This window comes from Chiloscyllium plagiosum, unplaced genomic scaffold, assembly GCF_037043375.1.
Source record: "Chiloscyllium plagiosum isolate Xiang-an unplaced genomic scaffold, Cpla_swu_hap1 HiC_scaffold_17, whole genome shotgun sequence".
NCBI lineage: Eukaryota > Metazoa > Chordata > Chondrichthyes > Orectolobiformes > Hemiscylliidae > Chiloscyllium > Chiloscyllium plagiosum.
The window spans coordinates 64987263-65012057 of record NW_028270155.1 but is presented as its reverse complement, the minus strand read 5'-3'; the positions used below and the strand labels follow the sequence as shown (position 1 = coordinate 65012057).

Genomic DNA, 24795 nt, shown 5'->3' with positions numbered 1-24795 from the left:
CCGAGTTTGGTCAAACCCAGTCGCTTTTTTATATGCTGTAATGATTCAGGTCAGCACACTGCCAGTCAGACTTTTGCAGGAAGACCCTGAGGAAATTGAACCTTATTATCGAAGGGAATGCCACCTCAGAACTGTGAGACAGTTGCAACAATTTGGTCAGATCAGGGACAGGAAAATGAAACAAAGTAGTGTAACACTGGTGCACTGGAGCATTACGTATTAATACCAGTTACTTAGGGAAATAAAGCAAAAAAAGGTTTAAGTTAAGCCAAGAGAATGCTTAACCTCACGCTGTAAAATCATGAGGGGCAGAGATAAGGTGAATAGCAAAGGCCTTTCTGTAGGGCAGGGAAATTCAGAACTAGGGGGCATTGGGTTAAGGTGAGGAGGGGGGTGGAGCAAGGGTAAAAGGGAGTTCAGGGTCATCTTTTTCCACACAGAGGGTGGGGTGTGTTCATTGGAATGAACTACCAGAGGAAATGTACTGATACAACATTTAAAAGACGTTTGGACAGGTACATGAATAGGAGGGATATGGGCCAAACGCAGGCAAATGGGACTGATTTAGTTCAGGAAACTTGGTCGGCATGAACAAATTAGATCAAAGTCTCTGTTTCTGTGTTGTATGAATTTGCGACTCACCTACGATTGCCATTAGCAACTACCCTGGATCACTGACTAAATAGGCTGAGTGAGATTTAGTGCCAACATATGCTACATGATTTTTTTTTTGAGCCTTCCTTAGAGCAATCTGCTACTCTCCAGTCAACCGGACGCCTCAAGAGCCAAAATAGAGGAAGAACGTCCGATTGACCAGACTGAATTCAAATCAAGTCCTGTGGAGTGAAAGATCAGTGACTCACCATTGCCAATCAGCCTCCACCACTCCAATGTGCAAGTAACCAAGGGTTATGGGAAAGCTCAGGAATGTTGGATGAGCTGTGATTCTTTAAAATGGTGGAGCAGGCTCTATGGGCCAAACAGCCTCCTCCTGTTCCGACTCCATATGGTCTTAAGGAACACTAATGACGACAGCCAAAATGTACCCATGGCCTTCACTAAACCCATGGTCTGAACATGATGTGATGTAAGAATCCATGAAAAACATTTAAGTTCAAATCCCAGCACAGCACATTGGAGCTTTGAGTTTCAGTTTTCAGGCTCATTCAACACCTGATATTTCCACAGGCCCTTTCTGCTCTGGGTACATCCGGTAACTAAATGGGTCTGGCTTCCTGCGAAAGCCTTCAGCAGCCAACTGTTCCTCCACCTTTCACAACAAGTGCTCTCGGTTGAACAAGCAGACTAATTACAATTCCCACTCCCTCTCCTGAATGCTGTGGCATATTCTTTATACCTTTAATCGAGCCTGACTTATTGTAGGCATTTCTGTTTCAGAAAGCAGCTCTGTTAATTATCCTCGGCCTCCCACACTTGGTGCCTGTGTTTGACAGTCCAGCTGTGACTGCCACACTGCATACTCCCAATCTGCAGATAAAAGGTCTCTGTGTTGCCTGACAAGGCAGTGCAGCAACTCACCAGCCCTCATCAGGAAAACAGTCCAGTTAGCCAACCCTCAAACCACCCAATGTACTGTCCACAGCCTCAGAAAGCAGCAAGTGACTGGTCCTTCGCACCGTGGTGTTGGGGGTGGAAGGGAGGGATGGCGGCAGTATCAAATCCCAGGTCTTACTGCACAGAATGTTAACTACCTCAACTGTACATGTCAAAAGCTCCTTGCTGGCAGACTGCCAGGTGAGGTCACGTTTTCCTCAGCTCCATTTATCATTACATCTGAGAGAACCTGAGAGGTGCGAGGGAGGAGCAAAGGACTTCTGGGAAGGTTTTAAGTGGGTGGCTGAGGGGGGGAATTGAGGAGATGTACAGGGAGGTGATCACTCCCCAGATACAGGATAAGGACAGCTGGGTTACTGTCAAGGGGAGGAAAGGGAACCGACGATCAGAGCAGGGATCCCCTATGGCCATTCCCCTCAGCAATAAGCATACCGTTTTGGATACTGCTGGTAGGGACAGCCTACCAGGGGAAAGCTATAGTTATCAGGTCTCTGGCACTGAAGCCCAGAAGGGAAGGGGGGGAAAATAGAAAAGCACTAGTGGTAGGAGACTCAATAGTTAGACAGATTGACAGGAGATTTTGTGGTGAGGAACGGGACTCCCGGAAGGTATGTTGCCTCCCCGGTGCCAGGGTCTGGGATGTCACCGATTGGGTTTACAGGATGCTGAAGAGGGAGGGGGAGCAGCCAGAAATTGTGGTACATATTGGCACCAATGATATAGCCAGGAAAGGGATTGAGGATCTGAAAAGTGACTGCAGAGAGTTAGGTTGGAAGCTGAAAAATAGGACAAGTAGTGATCTCGGGTTTGCTACCGGTGCCACGAGATAGTGAGGTGAGGAACAGTCAGCGAATGCAGCTTAACACGTTGCTGCGAGGCTGGTGCAAGAGGGAGGGCTTCAGATGCCTAGACCATTGGGATACCTTCTGGGGAAGGTGGGACCTGTACATAAAGGATGGGTTGCACCTGAACTGGAGGGGCACAAATGTCCTGGGTGGGAGATTAGTTTGTGTGATTCAAGAGGGTTTAAACTAGTTTGGCAGGGGTGTGGGAATCGGAGCCACATGTCTGAGAGGGGGTCAGTTGTGGATGGGGCAGTGACAGAATGTATTGAATCTATCAAGAAGGTTTCTCATGCGATGAAACAAAGGGATCGGTTAAAGTGTGTCTGCTTTAATGCAAGGAGTGTCAGAAATAAGAGTGACGAACTTACAGCATGGATCAATACTTGGGGATACGATGTTGTGGCCATAATAGAGACGTGGGTTTCACAGGGGCAGGAATGGTTGCTTGATGTTCCAGGGTTTAGAACGTTTAAAAAGAACAGGTAGGGTGGAAAAAGAGGAGGGGGTATAGCATTGCTAATCAGAGAGTGCATTACAGCTACAGAAATGAAGTTTGTTGAGGAAGGTTTGTCTGCTGAGTCAGTATGGGTGGAAGTTAGGAACAGCAAGGGAACAGCCACTGCATTGGAGATTTACGACAGAACACCTAATAGCAGTCGAGAGATTGAAGAACTCATAGGCGGGCAGATTCTGTAAAAATGCAGAAGTAGCAGGGTTGTTGTTATGGGTGATTTCAACTTTCCCAATATCGGCTGGAACCTCCTAAGTGCAGATGGTTTGGATGGAGCCCTTTTTGTCAGGTGTGTTCAGGAGGGTTTCCTTACTCAGTATGTGGACAGACAGACGAGGGGAGAAGCCATTTTGGATTTGGTGCTCGGCAACGAGCCAGGACAGGTGTCAGATCTCACAGTGGGAGAGCACTTTGGTGAAAGTGATCACAACTGCCTCACATTTAGCATAACCTTGGAGAGTGAAAGGAGCATTACTGAGGGAAGATATTTAATTGGGGAAAAGGAAATTATGACACTATCAGACAGGAGTTGGGAAGTACAGACTGGGAGCAATTGTTCCACAGAAAGAGCACAGTAAACATGTGGAGACTGTTTAAGGAGCAGTTGTTGCGAGTGATTCATGAATTTGTTTTTCTGAGACAGTAAGAAGGGGTAAGGTTAAGGAACCTTGGATGACGAGAACAGAGGAACTTCTGGTCAAAAGGAAGAAGGCAGCTTACGTAAGGTGGAGGAAGCAAGGATGTAGCACAGCTTTAGGGGATTAGGTTGAGCAATTCATCAACTTCACCAACACATTCCACCCTGACCTTAAATTTACCTGGACCATCTCTGACACCTCCCTCCCCTTCCTGGACCTCTTCATCTCCATTAATGACGACCAACTTGACACTGACATTTTTTACAAACCCACCGACTCCCACAGCTACCTGGATTACACGTCTTCCCACCCTACCTCTTGCAAAAATGCCATCCCGTATTCCCAATTCCTCCGCCTCTGCCGTCTCTGCTCCCAGGAGGACCAGTTCCACCACAGAACACACCAGGTGGCCTCCTTCTTTAGAGACCGCAATTTCCCTTCCCACATGGTTAAAGATGCCCTTCAACGCATCTCGTCCACATCCCGCACCTCCGCCTTCAGACCCCACCCCTCCAACCGTAACAAGGACAGAACGCCCCTAGTGCTCACCTTCCACCCTACCAACCTTCGCATAAACCAAATCATCCACCGACATTTCCGCCACCTCCAAAAAGACCCCACCACCAGGGGTATATTTCCCTCCCCACCTCTTTCCGCCTTCCACAAAGACCGTTCCCTCTGTGACTACCTGGTCAGGTCTACCACCCCCACAACCCACCCTCCCATTCTGGCACTTTCCCCTGCTACCGCAGGAACTGTAAAACCTGCGCCCACACCTACTCCCTCACCTCTATCCAAGACCCTAAAGGAGCCTTCCACATCCATCAAAGTTTTACCTGCACATCCATTAATATCATTTATTGTATCCGTTGCTCCCGATGCGGTCTCCTCTACAGAGTGCTTTAGGGAGCATCTCCGGGACACCCGCACCAATCAACCACACCGCCCCGTGGCCCAACATTTCAACTCCCCCTCCCACTCTGCTGAGGACATGGAGGTCCTGGGACTCCTTCACTGCCGCTCCCTCACCACCCGACGCCTGGAGGAAGAACGCCTCATCTTCCGCCTCGGAACACTTCAACCGCAGGTCATCAATGTGGATTTCAACAGTTTCCTCATTTCCCCTTCCCCCACCTCACCCTAGTTCCAAACTTCCAGCTCAGCACTGTCCCCATGACTTGTCCGGACTTGTCCTAACTTCCTATCTCCTTTTCCACCTATCCACTCCACCCTCTCCTCCCTGACCTATCACCTTCATCCCCTCCCTCACTCACTCATTGTACTCTATGCTACTTTCTCCCCACCCCCACCCTCCTCTAGCTTATCTCTCCACGCTTCAGGCTCACTGCCTTTATTCCTGATGAAGGGCTTTTGCCCGAAACATCGAAGGATTATGGAGAACCCAAAGGCATTTTACTCATAGGTGAGGAATAAGAGAATGTTTAGGGAGAAGGTAGGGTCGATCTGGGATAGCAGAGGGAACTTGTGCATGGAGTCTGAGCAGACAGAGGAAGCCCTAAATGAGTTTTTGCTTTGGTTTCCACCAAGGAAAGGGAACTTGTTGTAAATGAAAGCTTAGAGGAGCTTGGGATACAGTCTTGACCAGATCAAGATTGATGAGGTTGATATGCTGGAAATTTTGGAAAACATTAAGATTGATAAGTCCCCAGGGCCAGACCAGATTTATCCTAGGCTGCTCCGGGAAGCGAGAAAGGAGGTTGCTAAGCCGCTGGTGAGGATATTTGCCTCCTCACTCTCCACGGGAGCCGTACCGGAGGATTGGGAGGAGGCGAATGTTGTTCCTCTTTTCAAGAAAGGTAATAGGGAAATCCCTGGCAAGTATAGGCCAGTCAGTCTCACGTCTGTGGTCAGCAATGTTTTGGAAAGAATTCTGAGGGATAGGATTTATGACTATTTGGCAAGGCATAGTGTGATTAAAGGCAGTCAGCATGGCTTTGTGAGGAGCAGATCATGCCTCATAAATCTTATTGAGTTCTTTGAGGAGGTGTCAAGACAGGTCGATGATGGTCGAGCAGTGGATGTGGTGTATATGGATTTCAGCAAGACATTTGATAGGGTTCCTCACGATAGGCTCATTCATAAAGTCAGGAAGTATGGGATACAAGGAGATTTGGCTATCTGGATTCAGAATTTGCTGGCTGACAGAAGGCAGAGAGTGGTTGTAGGTGGAAAGTATTCTGCCTGGAGGTCAGTGTTAAGTGGGGTCCCGCAGGGCTCTGTTCTTGGGCCTGTTCTTTGTAGTTTTTAGAAATGACTTGGATGAGGAGGTTGAGGGGTGGGTTAGTAAATTTGCAGATGACACAAAAGGTTGGAGGTGTCGTCGATATTATAGAGGGCTACTGCAGGCTGCAGTGTGACACAGACAGGATGCAGAGTTGGGCTGAGAAATGGCAGATGGAGTTCAACCTGGATAAATGCAAAGTGATGCATTTTGGAAGGTCGAACTCGAATGCTGAATATAGGATTAAAGACAGGATTCTTGGCAGTGTGGAGGAACAGAGGGATCTGGGTGTGCAAGCACACAGATCCCTCAAAGTTGCCACCCAAGTGGATAGGGCTGTTAAGAAAGCATATGGTGTTTTGGCTTTCATTTACAGGGGGATCGAGTTTAAGAGCCGCGAGGTTTTGCTGAAGCTCTACAAGCCCCCGGTGAGACCATATTTGGAATATTGTGTCCAGTTCTGGTCACCCTATTATAGGAAAGATACAGAGGCTTTGGAGAGGGTGCAAAGAAGGTTTACCAGGATGCTGCCTGAACTGGAAGGCTCGCCTTGTGAAGAAAGGTTGAATAAGCTCGGACTTTTCTCTCTGGAGAGAAGGAGGAACAGAGGAGACCTGATCGAGGTGTACAAAATAATGAGTGGAATAGATAAAGTCAATAGCCAGAGATTTTTCCCCAGGGCAGGATTGACTGGTACGAGGAGTCATCGTTTGAAAGTATTAGGAGGAAGGTATAAAGGAGATGTCAGAGGTAGGTTCTTTACGCAGAGTTGTGAATGCATGGAATGCATTGCCAGCTGTGGTGGTGGAAGCAGAGTCATTGGGGACATTTAAGCAACTACTTTTCATGTACATGGATAGCAGTGAGTTGAGGGGTGTGTAGGTTGTTACTTTTTTTACATTAGGATTAAACCTCGGCACAATATCGTGGGCCAAAGGGCCTGTTCTGTGCTGTACTTTTCTATGTTCTAACCACCATCTTATAGACAGAGAGCCCTACATATTACCATCAGCCCCCTCTTTATGGAGGAAACCAACACCCACGCAGATCGCCAAATATTGAAAAACACCAAAATGTCCACAAAGGTTTCCACACTGATTACACATTGCCCTGAGGAATAACAGAACTTCCCGTCTTTTTTGAATTCAAAACTTGCATCCTTTTTCCAATTGCAGTCGCTGTGTTTCTCGTTTCCTTCACTGTAACTTTAGCTATCAAAGGGCCCAACCCTGGAATTCCCTTTCTGAACGTCAGGCTCACGTTCCTCCTTAAAAACACTCTTTGAAACCTCAGACCAAGTTAAGTTTAGGATTGCCTGTCCTAATATTGCCTTGTGTAGCTTGGAGTCAAATGTTGTTGGTTCATGGTTGTGGGAAATGCATTCTGAGGTTTTGCTAAATTCAAGGCATTATATAACAACACGCTATCGACCGGTTCGGCTAGTGCAGGAACCAGTCTTTATTTTCTCCTGTACAGCAGTCTCCCCCTCCCTCCTGGTGATATCGTATCGCTGGTACAATCCTCGCTTCCCAGAAGAAAACACCATAAATCTTATATTGAGGAAAAACTCCAGTCTTGTTTCTAAAACGGCCGTTGTATGGAGCAGGGTAGGAGCGACTGCGAAGGCTTTGAAACAAAACAACCTATTATTAGTTAGATTGTCTGGTCACCATACCTGCGTTTACAGAGTCACAGCACCACCTACTAGTAGGAAGACAGTACCACATTGATCTGTGATTTCACACAACAGAACCACATTCCATTGCCATTCTACGAGTGGGAAAAATTCAGCTTTTATTTCTCCTTCTCACCAACGATATATTTGCAAGAATTGTGTCACTCAACATGACCTCCTCTTTATGACGCAAAATTCCCTGCCCGTACACCCAGTTCATACTCTTAGCAAGTTTTGAGAAGATTTGTAGCTCAAGTTGAGGTTCTGGACATAGGTTTGCTTGCTGAGCTGGAAGGTTCGTTTCCGGACGTTTCGTAACCCTACTAGGTAACATCTTCAGTAGGCCTCCAGGCGAAGCACTGTTGAGGATTCCTGCTTTCTATTTACATGGCTTGGTGATGTCATTTCCTGTTCTTTTTCTCAAGGGGTGGTAGAAGGGGTCTAACTCAATGTGTTAGATTGCCAACCCAAAAAAACCCAAACATGTAAATAGAAAGCAGGAATCATCAACAGTACTTCACTCAGAGGCCCACTGAAGATATTACCTAGTAGGGTGACGAAACATCTGGAAATGAACCTTCCAGCTCAGCGAGCAAATCTACATCCACAGTTTATACTCTCTTCCAACCTCTTCCATCAGGCAGAAGATACAAAAGCTTAAACACACATACCAACAGGTTCAAGAACAACTTCTTCCCTGCTAATATCAGACTTCTGAATGGACCTCTCAAATTTCAAATCTACTGTTGATTTTGCTTTTTTGTACACCTTTGCAACTGTAACTTTGTATTCCTTCCTCTGTCCAATTACCCTGTGGTCTTTGTTTGTTATGATCTGTACTACAAATCAAAACTTTTCTCTGTACTTAGGTACATGTGACAATAATATATCAAATCAAAAAAGGTCTGAAGTCGATCAAAATAATTCCAGATTTTGCATTTGATGTCATCTGTCATTGCCCTCAGCAAACCTGCCTCAACGTCCAAATGTTTTCTTTTAAAAACATAACTGCAACCCAAACTTAATAATCAGAATACTAAATACCCGATTAGCTAAATGGAAAAGAATCAAGTGTTTTCTTTGAATATAAAAAGGCCTGACTGCATGATATGTGCTGATGTTTGCTTTTGCAAACAGGAACCAAACAGGAGCATTACAAGCTCCTAAATAAGTTGTCACAATCGCTAAAGGAGTGCTGGCTGAAAATGAATCTGAAAAAGGCTTAGATAATGAGGCAGAAAGTGAGTATTGTACTTAGGAGTGGTGTTAACACCGGGAACAAGAGAGATAGACAAACAATGGATCGAAACAGCAGTTAGACTTCCTTCCCCACAGACGTGAAGGGATTAAGATCATCTTTGGGCTTGATTGTATATTGTAGACCATATTGTCGGTTTTACCATAAAGGCAGCACCACCACTGTTACTAACAAAAAGTGTCCCATGGGAATGGAAGCCAGAACATACAAGCAATAGTAGCTTTCAGTCGGGTTTGGTGAGGGCTGCTTTCCTAAAAACCCCCAATCCAGCGGAACCATTCTCCTCGGAGGTGACTGTAACAGACTCCACGATATCAGTGGTCTTATTGCAAAAGATGCAGTTGAGACCAATAGCCTATGCCTTGCATATGGGTAGATGGAGGTGGGGGCAATGGTGAATGATATCACCATTACCCCCAGCTTCATCTCCCTATTGCACTCTCAGCTACCTTCCCCCCAGCCACAGCCCCACCCACCCTCTCATTTATCTCTCTACCCTCTCAGCACATAAGCCTCATTCCTGATGAAGGGCTCTTGCCTGAAACGTTGATTCCCCTGCTCCTCAGATGCTGCCTGACTTGCTGTGATTTTCCAGCACCATGCTCTCGACTGATCTCCAGCATCTGCAATCCGCATTTTCTCCTATGTCTTGCAATATACTCCTGCTAGTAGAATAACGGTACACTGCAGGTGAAAGGCATTTGTTGGCGGTGCTCTGGGCTAAACTTTACGTACATTGTAGGGTTGCATCCATTGACAATTTTGACAGAACATACACCCATTCAGTTGCTGCTGGATGAATGTATTAACAATGGCACACTGAGCAAATCATCCCATGGGATCATTTGTATCAAAATGAAAAGGAAGGAGTACTGGTGAAGAGAACAAAGGGAATACAGCGACAGACAGAGATAAAAATAGGAGAACTGCAAGAGAATGCCAAATCACCCTTAAAAATCTTGTTGATGGGTCTTTGCCTGTACAGGATGGAGAACGGAGAACTGGGTGTGGCATCTATATGGAAGATGAGCAAGGACGAGAAGTGGATATTGTACCCCTCAAGCTGCCAAAAATAATGAGTATTCAAGCAACTGAGTTGGTAGCAGTGGCATATATAGTCAGTCACCCAGATGAATTGCCTCCAGGATATACTATCTATTCAGATAGTATGTACATGTGCAATAGTCTAATGGAATACTTACCTTTGTGGGAGGTGAGAGGCTTTGTGTCAGCAGATGGGAAGGTCTTACGGTTCACCCCATTGCTGTGGTGCATCTTTGAAAAGGTGAAAGAGAAAGAAAATGAAGTAATGAAAGTGCAAGCTCATTCTAAGTTATCACCAGAGTGAAAAAGAAAGGCAAATAAAATAGTCAAACACAGGGCAATAGCAGATCGAGGAAATAGGAGCACAGAAAGAGAAAGAAGTGGCCCCAATCAATTTAGCAAGAGAACCAAGAAAAGATAAAGAATTACAAAAAGCATGGGAAGGGAAGGAGTCAGAGAAATAGAATGGACCCAAAAAGGCATACACATAAAGGGGAGTTCGGTACGGTGTGAAGGGAACTTTACAGTACCAGAGAGAGAAAGGAATGAGATGATGGAATGGTACCAAGATATATATGGACACCAATGTTATATGTAGATCCTGGTGATAGTAGATACCTTCACCAAATGGTTAGAGGTGTTTCCCACTCGAATAGATATCTGCTAAAATCACAGCAAAGGTCCTGTTAGAAAAGGTTTTTACTGGTTGGGGTTTACCAAAAAAAAATTTAATCAGATCAAGGGATGCATTTTACAGCCCAGGTGATGCAGAATGTCATGACACTGCTAGGTATAAAACGAAGGTTCCATATATCCTGTAGGTCCCAATCCAGCGGGATAGTCAAAAGTATGAATTAAACTTTAAAGAATATGTTGGCCAAAATGGTGCAGCAGCAGGCCACTTGGCTGACTGTGCTTCCTTTACAGGGTTTACCCTGTGTAGGTTAATAATGGGTCCAGAGATGTGTGGCTGGGAGCCACTGTTAGGATTAGACCTATCTGAGCCAGAAGTAGATGGAATAATGAAAGATAAGTGCTTGAGAGTGTAAAAGAAGTGAATTATGTAGCTGCAAATAATATGGGTAGGAAAAAACAACACGGTAAGGTCCACTTTGACTCCAAGACAAAGCCTATGGACCTGCAGGTGGGGCAATAGGTAATGATAGGTAATGATACATATACATCAAACAACATCCTTTCTGGTCCCAAGATTTGCAGGAACATATGAAGGGAAAGACAAAGCAAGTTCATCAGTATACAAAATGTTAACAGCCCTAAACAAGAGTGGCTGGTATCATATTAACCAGTTAAAACCATTTGACTGGGGCAGGATAATTATTATCATTTATACATAATGTGATGCCTCAGAGTTAGGAAACTTTTTATAGAATCTCAACAGTGTGGAAGCAGGCCATTTGGCCCATTGAGTCCACACCAACCCTCTGAACAACATCCCATTCAGATCCATCCCCCTATCCTGTCCCTGTAACTCTACATTTCCCATGGCTAATCCATTTACCCTGCACATCCTTGGACATTACAGGCAACTTAGCATGGCCAAGCCACCTAACTTGTACATCTTTGGACTGTGGGAGGAAACCGGAACACCCAGAGAAAACCCATACAGACACGAGAAGAATGTCCGAAATCCACACAGACAGTTGCCCGAGGCTGGAATTGAACCTGGCACTGCGAGGCAACAGTGCTAACTACTAAGCCACTGTGGCGTCCCATCTACAGGTATATCTACAATAAAAAGGTATAGAATAAACTGTAAATAAGAGCAGAAACTTTGCTTGTTTCACAGGAAACTAAGACAACGTGATAAAATAGGGGAAGAGAGTAGGTTAGGCCACTGTTAGAATATTGCATGCAATTCTGATCTCCTTCCTATTAGAAGGATGTTGTGAAACTTGAAAGGGTTCAAAGCAATTTACAAGGGTGTTGCCAGGGTTTAAAGGCTTGAGCTATAGGGAGAGGTTGAATAGGCTGGGGCTGTTTTCTTTGGAGTGTCAGAGGCTGAGGGGTGACCTTATAGAGGTTTATAAAATCATGAAGGGCATGGATTGCACAAATAGACAAAGTCTTTTCTCTGTGGTGGGGGAGCCCAGAACTAGAGGGCATAGGTTCAGGATGAGAGGGAAAAGATATAAAAGATACCTAAGGGGAAACTGCTTCATGCAGAGGGTGATGCATTTATGGAATGAGCTGCCAGAGGAAGTGGTGGAGACTGGTACAATTGCAACATTTAAAAGGCATCTGGATGGATATATGAATAGGAAGGGTTAGAGGGATATGGGCTGGATGCTGGCAAACGGGGCTAGATTAGGTTGGGATATCTGGTTGGCATGGACGAGTTGGACCGAAGAATCTGTTTCCATGATGTACATCTCTATGACTCTAAGACACAAACATGGGAGAATCAATAGTCATCATTTTCCTTGGAATTGCGATTAGTGCAACCACTGGATATGCAGCTCATGGGCTTGTATTATGGAGGGAAGGGGATGATGGCGATCAACTCCAAGTACAAAACTTTAAGTATTCAAACAAATGTCATGGCACCACTGGCCTGTTGGGAGGAGGTGTGGGTCTTTTTAATTGCTTTTTGGGTCTCTCCCCTTCCTCCAGGCAATGGCTTGGCTGGGCAAAAAGGTGGTGATACTTTTTTTGTACATGGTCTGAGACAAGAGTAAGCCTTAAAGGATTGGAAACCTGTGGTATTTGACGACTCAGTCGAGTGGATTAGAGTTCTGTGCAAGCCCACACTCACCACAAAGTCAAATGTACCCTGGGAGGATGGGAACAATTTGAATAGATGCCATGAGCAGGAACCTTTTACATTGTACAGAGATAGCCCATCAACTACTACCATCATGATCCCGGAACCACCTCAGAGACACAACGCAGTGAATCGCAGTGACACAGGGACAGTAGGGTTAGTTTTAGAAGAAATAGAAGCAATAGTTACTCTAATAGCAGGATATAGACACTTACAGGTCACGTTTAATGTAATAGATACACAGGTGCCATCCTGGTACAATAACACAACCTGACAGCTCTTTGACCACATACTCCGGAAACAACTTAGTCAGAGTGAAGTCATATCAGAAAGAGAAAAGGAAGAAGAGAGTTGGCAGAGTTAGTGGGAGCTACGGTATGTATCAAGGGTGGTCACTGTTAACACCCTTGACATAGCAGAAATTGACGCTCAGTTAAGTTCCCTTCAGGAATACCAGGATCAAGAAATATGGGTTGAATAGGACAGCAAGCAGCACAGGTAGCCCTAAGCACCATCAAAATTTTGAGATCAATTCAAGAAATTACCAAGAAGGTAGCTTGTGAGATGACCCACGTTAATAAAACAGCATTTTGTTCAACATATACTAGCTGGCTACTATCTACGGTTAACACAAATATGTTGCAACTTGATGCTCATGGAATACCTGACTGGATGTCAGATGAGCAACTGAGGACTTGGGTGTGGGAGAAGACCCCCTTACGGCACTTCACTTCACACTGACCAACAAAGCCTTGATCACCTGTGATTATAATAAAGGTCAGCTTTGCATTGGTGCATTGCCCCCATGTTTGGGTATATGAAGCAATCTGACACACCCCTAATGAGAGTTCATAATATGGGTAAATACCATGAAGGAACCTGGATATCATTAAGTAACCCACCAACTCATGCTATAGTTCTAGTGAGATCCAAAAGTGGGATGGATTTGTCCCAATGCCATCAAGGGGGAAACCACTGGGCATGTTCGGAAGAAATGCTCAAAGAGGGGCTAACTCAGTATAGATGTGTATCTTATGAGAACTGCTCATTGGTTATCTACTAGCAGGATAGAAAACATTTTCTTAAATATGCCTTGGGGGAGACACCAACAATGTTGCCATGCAGCCTCAGGATATCAAAAAAGGAAGGACATTGTAAACTTGGATGGACAGAATGTGGCAATCAGCAATATCTCTAACTTAACCATGTTAAAAAATCACACAACACCAAGTCATAGTCCAACAGGTTTATTTGGAAGCACGAGCTTTCCGAGCGCAGCTCTGTCATCAGATGGTTGTGATGTATAAGATCGTAAGACACAGAATTTATCGCAAAGTTTCCAGTGTGATGCAACTGAAATTATATATCGAAAAAGATCTGGAATGTTTGTTAAGTCTCTCATTTTTTAGAATGACCGTGTCTTGGCCAAGACCTTCCCCATGCCCTCACTTCTCGCTTTTAACCACTAAACTTCAAACTGATCATGGTTCGCAGCAAACTGCCCGGCTTTCAGGACAATACCATACAACCCTGTCATGGCAGGTGCTGCAAGACATGTCAGAGTGTCAACACAGATACCACCCACTACGTACGCAGCAGGTACTCATGTGACTTGGCCAACATTGATTATCTCATACACTAAAGGCAAGGATGCCCTGAGGCATAGTACATTGGCGAGACCAAGCAGAGGCTATGGCAAAGAATGAATGGATACCGCACAACTATCACCAGCCAGGAGTGTTCCCCTCCCAGTCAGAGAATAATTCAGTGATCCGGGACATTTGACCTCAGACCTTCGAGTGACCAACCTCCAAGGCAGACTTCAGGACAGGCAGCAACGCAAAGTGGCCTAGCAGAGGCTGATAGCCAAGTTCACTACCCATGGGGATGGCCTCAACTAGGACCTTGGGTTCATGTCACACAACAGGTGACCCCACTGCACTACACACACTCCTACAGATCCATACACTTACGCAGACCCTCTCTCATAAACAAGCTCTCTCTCATATGCTCACACATACAAACCCACATCCACACATGCACCTTCTCATGGACATATACCCCCCCAACCACCCACCCACACACACACACACAAAGTGCGTGCGATGAATTTGTACTTGCAGAATTAAGTTTTATTTTGCTCAAAAGTGCACAAATCCATGTAAGATTCTATAAATCCCTTTTTTAGAAATAGAATCAGTCTGAACTTGGGGCACAGACAGCCTCACACAGGGCACCTCACACCTTCAATGCTTTATTTGGGCCAACATGGCACCTATTGTTAAAGTTCACTTGAGAATGTAATTTTAAACAAAGTTCTGGGATTTACATATGAAAGAACTGAAACCAACACAGTCATTCTAACAGATGAGAGACTTAACAACCAATCTAGGTCTTTCTCAATGTATCATTTCAGTGACATGACACTGCAAAGTTTTGCTATAAATTCTGTGTCTTGCGGTCGTATTCTACACAACCACGTGAAGGAGCAGCGCTCTGAAAGCTAGTGCTTCCAAATAAACCTGTTGGACTATAACCTGGTGTTGTGTGATGTTTAACTTTGTACATCCCAGTCAAGACTACCACCTCCAAATCAGGACTTAACCATGAGCCGCCAAATTCTGTTTAAGCCAGAAACCGATGAGAAATTGTGCATAATTTGATCCATCCACCAAAATGATACAGACGAAAACTTATGGCAATGGAACTTACGTCCATTCCAAACTTCACTGCAGACTGGGTGAAGATCATTGTGGCTAGCACTGCTGCCTCACAGCGCTAGAGACCCGGGTTCAATTCCCGCCTCAGGCGACTGACTGTGTGGAGTTTGCACATTCTCCCCGTGTCTGCGTGGGTTTCCTCCGGGTGCTCCGGTTTCCTCCCACAGTCCAAAGATGTGCATGTCAGGTGAATTGGCTATGCTAAATTGCCCGTAGTATTAGGTAAGGGGTAAATGTAGGGGTATGGGTGGGTTGCGCTTCGGCGGGTCGGTGTGGACTTGTTGGGCCGAAGGGCCTGTTTCCACACTGTAAGTAATCTAATCTAAAAAAATCTAATTTTCAAGGCAAAGCAAGTTATCCATAAATGGGCTGTGCCTAAGGAGATTAAAACTCATGCAGAAAAGGCAGATATAGGGACTTGCAGGCTCCAAGTTTCTAGAATAAAATGTGGGATTGGGGATGAAAACTCAGGTCCATTCATGTATCAGAATTATGTCGCGTGATTGTTTTACTGCAATTTTTATATTCAATGTTGCAATAGTCATTTTTGTTTATTAAAACGGAAAGTTAAGAAATGGAAGGGACTGACAACAGATACCAAAAGATGGTTCATATGGAAGAGATTTTGTAATGTTTGCTGATTACAGAGTAAGAATAATCTAGGTATAGCTAATTAATTGCATCTTTTTTAACTATTCGTTCACTGTCATTTGAATTGACATTATGCGTACCTTGGAAAATTGGGAAAGCATTTAATAATGTGTGTTTGCTACAGAACAAAAGGAAAATGAATAAGATATTGTAAACTGATTTGTAACTTTCTTTACATTTATGACTATGGTTTGATAAGTACAATAACCTAAATGGCATTTAAAATAACACAAATGTAATAACATAAGGAGGCACTGTCTCTAAGATATAGTAAACCCAATAGGGATGATCCTCAGGTAAAGTTTTGGTCCAAAAGGAGGAAGATGTTGGATAAGGCTAAAGATAATAGAAACTGATAAGAGGTTTCACAATAGGCTATTATGTGAGTGGAATTACACTGAGTCATTCAGGTCTGCTAAAAGCCAAGATGGCAGGAAATCAATAACTGTCATCTCTACCAAATAAGGCATACATTTGGACAAAATATTCGGGATTGGTCACGTGCACAGACAATTCCAAATAAGGCATACACCTGGGGCAGAGACCGGTGTATAACGAGCCTGAGAAAAATGCTTTGTTCAGCAGAACTTCGAAGAATAACACTGTGGGAGGTATCCAATGGTGAAGAAGTCGAGCAGAGTTTCAGCCTGGCCAGCTGCCAACTCTCCCCGGTAATAATGTTTGGGGTTAGTTACAGAAACCAGGGTAGTGAAAGACAGTGATTAAGATATCTCTAGCAGTTAAAAGTGTGTGTTATTTGTTTAAGCATGTAATAAATTAATTGTATTTTATTCAGCTCTAAGTGTTTCCACTGTATTTCAGCCTATGTACATATTTTTGTTTCTCAGTGACAGGTAACAACAACATTCTAAGTTGCCTGTCCTTTCCTGTTGCCTTTTTAACAGCATTGAGGTGCATCTACACCCCAAGGACTGCCCCAGTTCAAGGAAGCTGCTTACCACCACCTCCTCCAGGACAATTGGGGATGCCAAGCTATACTGCAGCTTCTGAGTAATGACTCTTCTGCATCCTTTGCTGTGAACTGTGTAACTAAACCATTACAGAAACTAAACCATAAGCCACATTGTGTTTTCCACACATTTTATCTGCTTGAATTCATAACATTTAAATTTAATTCAACTTGAAGTGAAAGGGAAAAACATATTTTGCCTTGGTAAAGGCTGCAGTTGGCCAACTGTGGCAACTGAAATCAGTAAGAATTAGGGGCAAATCTCTCTGCTGGTTGAATCATATATCGAACACAAAAGATGATTGAAGTTGTTGGAGGTCTATCCTCTCAATTCCAGGACACCTCTGCAGGTGTTTCTCAGGTTAGTGTCCTAGCCCAACCACCTTCAATTGCTTCAGTGTCCCTCCCTCAGTCATAAGGTCAGAAGTAGGATGTTCTTCGAACTGCACAATGTTCAGCATCATTCACAACTCCTCAGATCCTGAAGCAGTCCAAGGCGAAAAGCAGCAAGACCCAGACAGATCCTTGGTGTAAATGCCTAACAGAGTATGAGGATGGAACTAAACCCATTGCTTGCTGCTACATATCAGCTTGTCTGAACGATGGTTCATTTGGTTATGTGGACTTAGTTCACAACCATTGTCATCACAAACGACATCAAATATTTCATTTAAATTGACCTCTTGTTGAGAGTGGCAAATCGAGTAATTAGTTTCATAACACTTTGGAAAAGGCCCAATTGTGCACACATCAGTTCTCCATCTGTTCTGTCTTTGCTTGCCGTTAGTTCAAAATAATGACACCTTGGACTCAAAATAGTGGAGAATCATTGACTGTATTTCCCAGCTCTCCAAGTGGCTGCTGGACCAATAGAATGACACATTATTATTTGGCACCCTGAATTGAAAACCATTCAAACATTCATTCCGAGCTCTCTACAAACAACATAAAATTATACTTTCCATTTTTCTTCCGTTCTCTGTCCAAAGGCATTTTTGATCCACAGCAAAACAACCTCTGCCACAGACAGGACAATGAGATATGTCTAGAATCTAGTACAGCCCAAGTGGGAAATCAAACCCTGAGCTCTGGTGTAAATCAAGTAGGCTGCGTGAGAATTGCCTTGGAGGGCTGTATTCGATGATGCGGGAATTTAACTCCAAACTGTTGGTACTAATCTGACCATGAAGCCAACTGAGCGCCAAGGATTCTGAGCTGTCATGGCAATGTGCACTTTTACACGTATGTGGTAGTCTGGAGCTATGGACAATCATAGTAGAAGCTCCCAATGTATATAGCTTCCCAGGAATCACTTCCAGTGTTATGGTATGTCATTGGCATGTGATGGAAGGATTCACCAGTTGATGTTCAACCTATTTTTGTCAGATTGTGAATGCACTTTCCTTTGCCATCAGGTCTACGAGTGGCACGAACCTGTAGTTTCTGGTTCAGAGGTAGCATCACTACCCAATGTGCCACAATATGTACATCATCTTTTATGGGTGAATAGCTCTTCCTTGAGAAACATCAAATCATGTGGGCAGGAAAATATCTCCAGATTCTAATGCTAATTGTTATTGTCAAAGCAAGTCTGTCCTTCACAAAATCATTTCAAACAGAGTCAGAGAGATCCCCTTTGCAAATGGACATCAAATTAGCATTGGCTCATGACCTTCAAGGTAATTTGTGAAAAGGTCTGGACATTTGTGGAGCCCATGGTCAATGTTGCCTCTTTTGTTTTTGATCCTACTGTTGTGCAGTACATAATTTTGAAAGTGGTGAACCTGCTTTCTTGATGAATAGACAGTCTCAGGGTGAGTGGACTCCCAATTAAGGTACCAAATGAAGAGCTTGCAAATTATATAAAAAAGCTAATCTTACAGCATTTCCAACTTGTGGCACCCCATGAGTTAGTATTTAACTGGATAGATAATAAAAAAATAAATTTGTACATCAAGCAAAAAATGGGCTTGTTCGCATTCTTTCAGGATATGAATGATCAGACAGCAATCTTTCTCATATCCTGATAGTGAGTAAACCAATCGACAAGTGCAGACATGTTTAAATAAACAATTTAATTTGCAATTAACTATATGAACTAATATAAGTCAATCAGTCCTGAAAGCATCTCCCTCCAAAAGGAATTTGTCGAGTACATTTGGACCAGTACTGTCATGGACAATAAATAATGACTTGGAAATCACAATCTCAGTTTTGGGTGTTATCTACATTTTAACTCCAAACACCTTGTGTGAAAAGTAGTCTCTACCCAAGCTACAGTGAATGAGCTACTAGGGTACTTCGTAACAACTGTGTCGGTAACATTTCTACTGACCTCCACTTGAATAGACAAGATTAAAGCTGCACTGGTGTCAAGATGAAACAAGTCTGCATTCTAACACTCTCTATTCACCCTGTAAGCCAACAAATCTGTGACACGCCAGATGAAAGGAGTCATATTGGTCTTGAAACATTAACTATTTCTCTCTCTACAGATGCTACCATATTTTTCTCTTTCAGATCTCCAGCATCTGCAATATTTTGTTTCTTGTCAACTCCGTCATTTTTAAGTTGACTCAGTTGTCAATTCTCAGACTTCTTTGAAATATTATCCATCAAGTTCCACTCCAGAACTTGAGCACATAATCTGATTTGACATTTCAGTTCAGTACTGAAGCTACACTACCTTGTCAGTAGTGCCTTCCTTCAGTTAAGTTACTAATCACCTCATATCTCCTCAGTGGATACTAAAGGTGCAATGGTACTAATCTATACACCAAGTGCTTTCATGTTTAACCAACATTCTTCTCTTCACCAAAAATGAACAGGTAACAGACATTTCTCTCATTGCTGTTCGTGGGACACAATGGTGTGCAAAATGGCTGACAATTTTCTGCACAGGTAATTGCATTACAAAGCGAAGACTGTAGAATGTTTCTGAAACACAATGAAGATAAATTCAAACCACTCCTTTCAAAAAGTGACACAAACCTTTAAGAATCGGACACTTAATGACTCTGAGATAATGAAGCCAGATATCAAATTAAAACGTAACAGTGAGCACAAACTATTAGTCAGAGAGTCATAGAGATGTACAGCATGGAAACAGACCTTTTAGTCCAACCTATCCATGCCAACGAGATATCCCAACCCAATCTAGTCTCACCTGCCTGCACCTAACCTATACCAAACGCCTTCTTCACTATCCTATCTACCTGCGACTCCACTTTCAAGGAAATATGAACCTGCACTCCAAGGTCTCTTTGTTCTGCAACACTCCAGACGACCTTACCATTAAGTGTATAAGTCCTGCTAAGATTTGCTTTCCCAAAATGCAGCACCTCGCATTTATCTGAATTAAACTCCATCTGCCACTTCTCAGCCCATTGGTCCATCTGGTCCAGATCCTGTTTTAATCTGAGGTAACCCTCTTTGCTCTCTACTACACCTCCACTTTTGGTGTCAGCTGCAAACTTACTAACTGTACCTCTTATGCTCACATCCAAATCATTTATGGAAATGACAAAACGTAGAGGACCCAGCACCGATCCTTGTGGCACTCCACTGGTCACAGGCCTCCAGTCTGAAAAACAACCCTCCACTACCACCCTCTGTCTTCTACCTTTGAGCCAGTTCTGTATCCAAATGGCTAGTTCTCCTTGTATTCCATAAGATCTAACCTTGCTAATCAGTCTCCCATGGGGAACCTTGTCGAATACCTTACTGAAATCCATATAGATCACATCTACTACTCTGCCCTCATCAATCTTCTTTGTTACTTCTTCAAAAAACTCAATCAAGTTTGTGAGACATGATTTCCTACGCACAAAGCCATGTTGACTATACCGATTCGGTCCTTGTCTTTTCAAATACATGTACATCCTGTCCCTCAGGATTCCCCCCAACAACTTGCCCACCACTGAGGTCAGACTCACTGGTCTATAGTTGCCTGGCTTGTCTTTACTGCCCTTCTTAAACAGTGGCACCACGTTTGCCAACCTCCAGTCTTCTGGCACCTCACCTGTGACTATCGATGATACAAATATCTCAGCAAGAGGCCCAGCAATCACTTCTCCAGCTTCTCACAGAGTTCTTGGGTACACCTGATCAGGTCCTGAGAATTTATCCACCTTTAACTGTTTCAAGACATCCAGCACTTCCTCCTCTGTAATAAGGACATTTTGCAAGATGTCACCAACTATTTCCCTACAGTCTATATCTTCCATATCCTTTTCCACAGTAAATACTGATGCAAAATATTTATTTAGTATCTCCCCCATTTTCTGCGGCTCCACACAAAGGCCGTCTTGCTGATCTTTGAGAGGTCCTATACACTCCCTAGTTACCCTTTTGTCCTTAATATATTTGTAAAAACCCTTTGGATTCTCCTTAATTCTATTTGCCAATGCTATCTCATGTCCCCTTTTTGCCCTCCTGATTTCCCTCTTAAGTATACTCCTACTGCCTTTATACTCTTCTAAGGATTCACTCGATCTATCCTGTCTATACCTTACATATGCTTCCTTCTTTTTCTTAACCAAACCCTCAATTTCTTTAGTCATCCAGCATTCCCCATACCTATCAGCCTTCCCTTTCACCCTGACAGGAATATACTTTCTCTGGATTCTTGTTATCTCATTTCTGAAGGCTTCCCATTTTCCAGCCGTCCCTTTACCTGCAAACATCTGTCTCCAATCAGCTTTTGAAAGTTCTTGCCTAATACCGTCAAAATTGGCCTTTCTCCAATTTAGGACTTCAACTTTTAGATCTGGTCTATCCTTTTCCATCACTTTTTTAAAACGAATACTATTATGGCACTGGTCCCAAAGTGCTCCCCCACTGACATCTCAGTCACCTGCCCTGCCTTATTTCCCAAGAGTAGGTCAAGTTTTGCACCTTCTCTAGTAGGTACATCCGCATACTGAATCAGAAAATTGTCTTGTACATATTTAAGAAATTCCACTCCATCTAAACATTTAACACTATGGCAATCCCAGGCTATGTTTGGAAAGTTAAAATCCCCTACCATAACTACCCTATTATTCTTACAGATAGCTGAGATCTCCTTACAAGTTTGTTTCTCAATTTCCCTCTGACTATTGGGGGGGGGGTCTATAATACAATCCCAATAAGGTGATCATCACTTTCTTATTTCTCAGCTCCACCCAAATAACTTCCCTGAATGTATTTCTGGGAATATCCTCCCTCAGCACAGCTGTAACGCTATCCCTTATCAAAAACGCCACTCCCCCTCTTACACAGTATCCACTAAATTAGACAGAAAAGACGAAAGCTCTCCTTCATTGCACCACCCTACCCCGGAGGTAAATACTGGGAACTGGTGACAGTGAAAAGTACAAAAACATCAGGCACATCCCCCTCCCCCAGTGGCTGTCTCGCCATTTTCTAGTCCCTTGCCGTTAGAAGCGAGTGAACGATTTTGCTAAAACCGAGACGAGGAGTCGGTACCGAAGGAACTGGTTGCTAGGTTACCCCACCGCTACCCCCCCCCCCCCCCAGGTCACCCGGTGACCCCCCCGGTTACCTACCGCGAGCTCCTCACTGTCTTCCCAGCGCACTTCCGCCTAACGTCACATTATTTTTGCTCCTGCGCACTTCAGTCACTCTGACAACGTGACTCCCGTTCCGCTTTGTCGTCTAAAATTCGTACGAAAGGCTATTTGGAGCTGTCAGTCCCCTTGGCAAGTTCAAAAAGTGGATTGGGGCGATCTTACACTTTGGCGTTCAAACTACCTGAGCAGGAAATGGCCTGAGGTTTTTCACCTCGGCGGGTTAACAGATGCAGTCATGGAAGGGCGGTGCAACCACAATGCAAAGCGGCTCTGAAACCGCTCAATGCTTTTCCCCCCCTCCCACCTCTTCCCCAAAGGCCGCCGCGCTGCTTTGTGGGACCGATGTTGGGCGCACGCGTAGTGCGGGCTCGGCCTGCGCTCTCGTGCGCCCCTTGCCGGCTTGGAGGTTTCACTTGCGGCGGCCCGCGGCGCTACTGAGGGTCTCTCGCAGCCCCTCACCGGGAGACAGAGGTAAGAAAATGCAAGGGGGCCGTCAAAACAAAAAACATGAATGGATGGATGAATAGGGAGAGAAAGAAACACAGTGAGGCAGACAGGCAAAAAGAGGAGGGAAAGGCGAATGGGCTTTGCACCTTTTCCAAATCCTGCCTGAAGTTCTGAGAAGGCAGACAAGGAGTTGGTTTGCAGAGAAGGGGAGGAGTGAAAATGAAGGAGGAAAGTGGAAGGCAAGAATTTGCATATTTGAAACACTTCATAGAGTCAAAATTGTTCCAGTGCAGCATGGAGGGGTTTCTCATTCTCACAGTGAGTGAGTTACCTTGACAGTGCAGTCAGCAGCCTTTGTCCACAGGAGCAAGCAAGCCCCTAAACCACAAATTTACACGGATATTTATTTTAATGCAAGCAACTGCGGATGCTGGATATCTGAAATAAAAACAGCAAGTGACGGAACAAATCAGCATCTGCGGAGAGAAGAACAATACAACTCTTCTGGACAGTCGAATGTTTCAGTAGGAGAGAGAGCAGCTCCAGGCAGTGTAGTATGCCATCAGTTCTGCACTTGAGTCTCAGGCTAGGTTACTTAAAGATGGGACTTGATCCAGCACACTTCTAACTTCGAGGCTGAAACGCTTTGTCCCAAGCTGACACGAAATGTAAAAAAAAAAGCGGAGAAAAGGAAGTGAGATTTTCTTTTCAGGAAATACCAATGTCAGCACTTGTGGGGTTTATTTGACTGCAGCTATAAACAGTATAATTATTACTGAATCAGACTATTCAGATTCTGGTATAATTTTAATGGTCAGCATTGCAGAGTAAGTTGTGAGTAACTTGGGCTTAAGTTTTTTTTTAGTTTCATTGTTCTAAACTTTGTTTCATTAATGTAAATACAGCCCACCACAAGCAAATCGAATATAAAATTTCAGGACACACATCTGGTCATTGATATTTTACTGAATTTATTTTCGAAGCCTCAGGCGACTGACTGTGTGGCGTTTGCACATTCTCCCTGTGTCTGCGTGGGTTTCCTCCGGGTGCTCCGATTTCCTCCCACAGTCCAAAAATGTGCAGGTTACGGGAATTGGCCATGCTAAATTGCCCGAAGTGTTAGGTGAAGGGGTAAATGTAGGGGAATGGGTCTGGGTGGGTTGCGCTTCGGCGGGTCAGTGTGGACTTGTTGGGCCGAAGGGCCTGTTTCCCACACTAAGTAAGTAATCTAATCTTATATGGTGACAATGTAAAAATCACTGATTGGAATAACTGTATGATGGTAGAAAGATGCCAAGTTTAATGCAATCACGGATATGCATGGCATTGTTAAAAATTCAATCCAGGAATGGTCAAACTGATGGTGAAAGCAGGGATTTAGTCACTTCCAAATGTGAGAAGCCTTGCTTACAATCCAACCCAGTCCCAAACAGTGAGACAACTTGTACTATGAACCAGGCAGAGAGATAGTGATACACTTCTTTTCCAAGGGGTTTGCTTGTCTACAGACAGCAGCACTAAGCAATTTCACCAGCTTTAGAAAAACCTTTTTTTAAAAAAAAGTGGAGAGGTAACTACAAATCAGTCAATGTTAATTGTGGGAAAACTGAGAGATCACTGTCAATAAAATGAGCTCTCACTTGGGATAGCATAGATTGTTAAAGCATGCATTGTTTAAAGGCAAGCTGTGTCTGATTAATCTGATTGATTTGCTTCATTAAATAGCAAAGAAGATTGGAGGGAATGTCATGGGTTTATGTAAAAGCTAGCAAAAAACACATCAGACTTATTAAGAAATTAGAAGCATACAAAATGAAAGAAACTTGTGTTTTTTTTATTTCATTAATGGGAGATTGATATTGTA

General features: G+C 43.9%; 1 protein-coding gene across 1 annotated transcript in view; it reads right to left on the bottom strand.

Moving 5' to 3' along the window:
* The window catches only part of LOC122558526 (tumor necrosis factor receptor type 1-associated DEATH domain protein), a 36837-nt gene extending 14253 nt beyond the window's left edge, over positions 1-22584 (bottom strand). The window contains exon 1 of the mRNA XM_043707216.2: positions 22461-22584. The gene's annotated coding sequence lies outside the window, so the exon portion shown is untranslated. The remainder of the gene's footprint in view (positions 1-22460) is intronic.
* Between the last annotated feature and the right edge of the window lie 2211 nt (positions 22585-24795).